This window comes from Etheostoma spectabile, unplaced genomic scaffold (assembly GCF_008692095.1).
Source record: "Etheostoma spectabile isolate EspeVRDwgs_2016 unplaced genomic scaffold, UIUC_Espe_1.0 scaffold314, whole genome shotgun sequence".
Taxonomy (NCBI): Eukaryota; Metazoa; Chordata; class Actinopteri; order Perciformes; family Percidae; genus Etheostoma; species Etheostoma spectabile.
In genome coordinates, this window is record NW_022605583.1 from 871948 (window position 1) to 879052 (window position 7105).

Here is a 7105-nt window from a genome sequence, read left to right on the forward strand (position 1 = left end):
GGGGGGGTTGAGGGGATTAATGCCTGTCCCAAATCCAGGGATTATCTAACAGATTCATGATCCCAGGGCGCCAAGGTATTTTTAGCATAACATGTTGTTTTACCCAAGCCCACCCACTGGAGCTCGGGATGGTAAGATGTGATGCAAAGTTTGATGTTGCATACATTATAGCAAGTTTAAACATTTGCCAAATCTTAAAGGACGTTTCCACCCTCAGGTAACTGGTATTTGTGTTTGTGACAGCAACGTTTTACTGCACCAACTCTTCTTTAACCTTAATGTTACATACTGTAGTTCTGTCTGGATCTTGGATGTCCTACACTCCCCATAATCCCTTTCAACACCTCTCAGAGAACAAGCATGAGCTTGTTGCATTTCAGATGTAGGATTGATAGTTTCAGCATAAAAATGAGCAAGAAAAAAAGGTGAGATATGTAACCTTAACGCCAACATTTTGTGTGACAGCAATGCATTATGGTCAGATGAGTCTATTGTCAAATTGAACGCCGCTACTTCAATGATAGATTTCTCCTTGTTTCATTGTAGATCGGTGCACAAGTTAGAGCATGCAAACAGATTTTGATTCAGAGAGACTGGCAGCAAACATTCACTGCTGATGTTTTGGATAGCTGAAACATTTCCTGCTATCAAACCATAATGAGACGTGATGGCCCTTTGTTTACATTCTCCCAGACAGAGCGAAATTACTGCATAACAATTTGACAAGTACAGTTGGTCTTTTTCAAGGTGTAGTATCATCATATTTTTTAAACCTGACTTAAAAACTGTGGTCAAAATGTTGGTAATAAATGAAACAATTGGAACTGAGTGTGTGTGCATCATCTTTTCAAACATGTCATGGCCCTAACCAGGCCCTAATGTTTAGTATGCATTCACCAGACTATTAATGCCGAAGAGCTAAATTGCACTACTAATCATTCAATTAGAACTATCAAATACCAGAGTATTTACGGTCCAGCAGTCTAGTATGAGTCAGATTTGGTACATGATCTAGGACATCCCCCACCATTCTCTCACCTGGTTCACTAAGCACAGATTAAATATCTCAGCTTGATGATGAACACAAACGTTCCTCTCATTCTCTTTATTGTCTGTGTCCTTTATGGCAGTTGACTACCAGACTACTTGGCTTTTTTCACTCAGATAGACTTGTGAATATGAGAGAGGAAAGGGGAGTACACTCCTCCCAATGGAGCTGGTCACTTGAAGGTTAGAGTCAGCCTGTGAGTGTCAGCAGTTTGGTGTCTTGGTACATTCAGTGTCTCCATGTGGTATTCAGTGAATCTGGGATGGTCAATAGCAACACTTCTAGCAGCCAACACTGCTCATGTATGCCAGCAGCTTTAAAAAAAACAACAACACTGTAAAACCTCTTGGGTTTGACGGAGAACATCCACCAAAACGTGAGCCACATTTTAGGGGAAACTGTTGTCTTTGTGCTACTTCATGCTACAGTATAAGACTTTAATCACAAAAGCTCCAGCAGACTCAAATGTCAGAATCAACTCTAATTTAATATGTGAATAGGCCTTGAAACCTGGCTTGAGGAAGATTGTTGGACTGAAAACTGTCCAAAAGTGCTCTAGGTCATGTTTTTGAGCTGGAAACAAATTCTGTATGCATGGCCCTTGTATTGTAAACATTACTCAGACAACCCTTATAACATTGTGGGACTTTGGATAGACAGAAAAAAAGGATGAAAATCCATGCAATAGAACCAAAGATATTGTTGTTTTTAGTCTACACATTTTTCTTACTTGTCAGAACCTGGCGCCTACATTACCCACAATGGAATTCAACTGCGATAGTTTGTGGGAGATTCAGATGTGTTATGGTAGCAGCTGCTAATGTAGCCTCAAGCCACTAGCCTCAAGCAGAGATACAGAGCGAGCCACAGAGGTCACTTCTTTCTAACCACACACAACCAAACTTTTTCAAACTTGTTGTCTTCAGTCCCAACCGATGCGATTACTTAAGGCAATTTATCAGACTTTGTGCAACTTCCTCTGGGGTTACACACTTTTTAAAAACTAATGCAATAGTACTCCCCAAGACATGTAAATAGGCATCAATGTGTAAAATTGTTGAGGTTCCTCTTTAAGTTTAACATTTTATTAAGAGTTGTTATTACACTGCTGTCTGTAAGCGGAACCTGTTAAGGCTTTGTCATCTTGGTCAGTAATGACTTTGGCTGCATGGATATTGTTCAAAATGTTTGGATAGCAGTGCTAATATCATGCCTCAGTTTTGATACCTATACCGAACCTACTCAAAATGCATTCTAAACTCTTGCTTTTGAATGCTACTTTATATTTTGTAAGAGAATATGCTAAATCTTCTTTCACAAGTTACATAGTATCACTTTAATGTGTGAGTTTGCTGCGCCTTGATGTGTTTTCTAAATTTTTTTATCAAAAGTCAAACTTCTTAAACGCATCCGTGTTTAGATTGTTAACAAATGTTGATTTCTATTATATGTGATTTTTCAGTGACAGTAGTGTTACATTTAGTATTGAAAAGGTTGTGGCCTGTGCCAAGACTCCTTCACTTTACAGTTTATATTATTTATAATGCCCTTTTACAGGAGGTTGGGGGCGTCACAGTGATGTAGTGCTCTGGGTGGTATATTTTAGCAAATGGAGATATGTCGGGTTGAAGTGGCTCTTTTCTTCTGAACATCTGACTTGTTTTATTCTCTCCAGCATTCACACAGTGTACCCCTGAATCAGCAAGTTCCAGTCACAGTCAGTGAAAATGAAGGATGAGGTTTAAAGTTAGATGTGCTTATGTTGGAGAAGATAAGTGTATTCTGCAGGTGAGAAGATGAAGACAAAATAAGGATTGAACTAGTGAGCTAATGCCACAGTTGAGGCATGAATCTGGTGACTTTTGGCTTTTGACCTTTGTTTTGGCCCACCATTGATGACACATGATGTCCTTCAGTACGTCAGGCTGAAGGACATCATGTCTGACACTGTGGTCAGCAGCACTGGAGCCCCCCAGGGCACAGTGCTGGCCCCTCTTCTCTTCACCCTGTACACCTCGGACTTCTGTTACAACTCGGAGCTGTGTCACATACAGAAGTACGCAGATGACACAGCCATCGTTGGGTGTATCAGCGGTGACAGGGAGGAGGAGTATCGGAGTCTGGTGGGGGACTTTGCTCTCTGGTGTCGCACTAACTGCCTACAGCTCAACACCTCTAAAACAAAGGAGCTGGTCGTTGATTTGGGAGGTCCAGACCAAAACCGCAACCAGTCCTGTTGGAGGGAGTTGGGTGAGGCAGTCCAATCATACAAATACCTCGGGCTGTGGCTGACAACAAACTGGACTGGACAACAAACAGCAGCCACCTGTACAGGAAGACACAGCCGGCGTTGTCTTCCTGAGGAGGCTGCGCTCCTTTACATCTGCAGCAAACTGCTGTGGATGTTCTACCAGTCTGTGGTCACCAGTGTCCTCTTCTACACTGTGGTGTGCTGGGGGGGCGCATATCAAAGAAGGACACCCACAGGCTGGACAAACTGATCAGGCGGGCCGGCTCTGTGGTCGGCATGAAGCTGGACTCATGGTGGACGGTGGCAGAGAGGAGGACATTGGACAAACTGCTGGACATTACTGACAATGCCAGCCACCCCCTGCACACCGTCATCAGCACCCAGAGGAGCCGGTTCAGTGGAAGGCTGCTCCTTCCCAAGTGCCGGACCAACAGACTCAAGGACTCCTTCGTCTCTAATGCCATCAGACTATACAACTCCTCACTAGGGGGGAGGAGGAAATAGGGCAGAGGACAATACATACATACATACATACATATATACATATATACATACATATATACATACATGCATACATGCATACACAGTACACATACATACATACATACACACAGTACACATACATACATACATACACGCACACCTAGTCACTTTATCACTTTATCACTTCAATACTGGACTCAACACTGACACTTTAATAATAATTTATGGTCTTTTGTTTGTTTTATTTGACAAATGTTCTTATTGTTGTTATTATCATTATTGTTATTTTGTTGTCTTTATACTGTCTTTTCTTTTCTTTTTTAATCTATTTTTTAATTTGTTCTTTCTTGCTAAAACTGGTGCTGGAATTTTCAATTTCCTTGCGGGAGTCATCCCAAAAGGATCAATAAAGAGAAGTCTAAGTCTAAGTCTAAGTCTATGGCATTTGACATGCTCATGCTTATGCTCCTCTCAACTGGAAATGCTGTAAAATCCTAACCGTAATGAGTACGAAACATACATTTTGTGCAGGTAAAAAGTACTTAATCTGAGTTTTACAGCAATGTAAAGCACATTAATGTTAAACTTCCCTTGTAAGATTTACAAGATTTATAGTATTCTTCATTTATTTTTGGCCTGTGGCCTTTCATTCAGATACATTTTGGCCCATTATCTGAAAGAGTTTGGGCACCTCTGCATTAGCCTTTCTAAAATCAAAAACAAAGAGAGCAAAACTGCAAGGAAGAAGTTAAACTGTGTGTTTTTCTGTTCAAACATAAGCATGCTAATGTTAGCATGCACAGCTTATTACCTTACTACCAATAGTAGTAACCAAGTCCTAAAGCACCTCGGTAATTAAATATTGTGGGGTTAAAAGTAACATTAGAAAAGTAAATGGCATATCCGCTGTGTGAGTTTAGGCTAGCGTTAGCAGCTCTGTTCTTTCATATGTAAGCTAAGCAGAAAAAAGGTTATGTTAGAACAAAATACCAGCGAGAAGGTTTTCCTTAACTTTGTATTTTTAATATTAGGACTAATTAGCTCTACATTGTAAAACAAGAACAAGGCCGTGTCTGTATAGTATTTTCATGTCTTCTACAGGATCATTAACTGGTGAGGATGCTGACTTTTTGCCTGGGACCTGTTAGCTTTATCCTCAAGTCTTAGCACGATTTTATGTTTTTTAGCCATGAAGTTCAAATTTAACACTATTTTTGCAAGATTCTCATTTCAAAATAAGCCAGTTTGGCATTAAAAAAGTCAACTGGTTAGACGTTTTCAACCAAATCACGGCGCTAACATTAGCTTAAGTAGCTAGCTAGCTTCAGCTAATCAAAAATGCTAGCAACGTTGTCATTTCAGTGGGGAAAATAGTTGCTGGCTGTGAATTGACTGTACTATTCATAACTTTAAAATTGCGTTAAATTCGACGAAGGCTGCATAAGGAATAGTTAAGGACTCAAAACACAAAGTTTTATCACTTGTGACTTGCAAAACAAGGGCTCTGAGTAAGGCCTTGTGAAGTGAATTTTTCCTTATTTTCATACATTTTACAAACTTTAATGATTAATTCTAAGATGAAAATTATTGTTAGTTGCAGCCCTACATCAAACACCAAATCCGTATTCAGGATTCTCTTACTCTTTCCTTTCTATTACAAGACAGAAACGCTCTAAATTACCAATCTTATGAGCAAATATTAGGACACAGTTTAGCTACTCAAATTAGCAACGAGAGCAGAAAAACAACCACATGAATGCTTTATTGTAAACACGTCCCAACATGTCTAATCTTTATTCAGCAATTTTCCCAGTAAATGAAGGCAGAGCAGCTGCCTTCTAATAGGTGGCAGGGGAGAATACAGTGGCCGTGATGTATTTGCATGTTGAGTTATCTGTGTAGAGCAGATTCCTGGAAAGGTGGGCGTTGGGTGAATTCCCTTGCAGTGTCTGTCAGGAGGAGGAAGGTACAGAAACACGCACTGTGGACAAAAATGAACAACAACCCACGTTATCAATAAAAATGTTTAATTTGTAATACTTTTGCTGAGTATTGGACTTGTCAGACACATTTTTCCTCAATAATCAAGTTTCTTCAAGAGAGTGATTTAAAGTTTCAGCTCTTTTTTTTTTTTCCTGCAGATCAGCGATACTTTGCGGTGTTGGTTGTGTGGTTCATGCAGCGCTGATTTTATGATTTAGATGTTAGATTTGAGTTTTTCACAGCCAATCTTTTTTTATGCCATTGCTGTCTCAGTTTCACATCCCCTGTCATGTTGTTTATCTGAGGGAAACAAAGCGCTGATGTTGTTTCAGACAAGAGTGTTGCTGAGGCTGGCCTGAGAACTGAACCTCCATCTGTACGAGAGAGAGAGAGAGAGAGAGAGAGAGTCATGGTCTACTGGATACAGGCATAGAAGTTACATAAGAGCATGACCGGGCAATCCTAGATGATATAAATGTACCTCAGAATGTTGAAAGCAAGGACATTTATCAGATTAATTTAAGTTAAACACATTCTATAGGTAACAGGATAAATAGCAACCTACATTTTACTCAAATTGCTACTAACCTAACCTATATTCCTGGGTCATGGGCTGTGTCGTTGCATCACAAATCTCCCATCAGCCTGTCGGGCATCGTCATGGAGGCACAGTAAGGCAAAGACAAGACGCATTAAAATGACTATTTTATCAGTCAGAGCCAGAAGAGACGGTTGTTTCTTAATCTGAGTCACTGTGACACAGCAGCCTAATTTGTCTTGTCTTTAGTTCCTGTCGCTACACAGCTCAGTCAAGTCAGAGCACTCTTTCTGTAGCTAGGTAATTAGCCGGCATGCTAATGTAAACAAAGCAGCCATTGCTCAGCAATCCACCACTAGCTTCTTCCGGATTTAGCAATTGCGTAAATCTTGTTGTGAGTTTTAGCCCACCAGACATTCATTATATTTCACTATAAACTCTGCATAAATAACCGTGAATTCCTCCTTAATTGATTCAAAATGCACTTAACATTACTTGTGTTATTAATGGAGAAGGAGCATACATTTATTTATTAGTTGTTAAAAACTACCATAACTACTTTAGCTATTTATTTTTAATGTTTACTTAAAATTCTAAAATTAATTCAAAATCTCAAAACTAATATTTATCAGTGCCATGGTATAAAATTTTGTTGTTTTGTTGTGTCATCTTCATTTAATGTAAAAATAAAAGTCCTCTAATATGATAACTAGTTTTTAAAGGCTTTTCATGCAGATCTCACTTTAAAGATTATAATTTTTAAGCACTGGTTGTACATACAGTGAGGGGAAAAAAGTATTTG

At 39.5% G+C, this 7105-nt stretch overlaps 1 protein-coding gene across 1 annotated transcript in view; it reads left to right on the top strand.

Annotated features, from left to right (window-relative positions):
- Positions 1-7105, top strand: part of rab11fip5a (RAB11 family interacting protein 5a (class I)) — a 33080-nt gene that overhangs the window by 1289 nt on the left and 24686 nt on the right. The window lies entirely within an intron of this gene.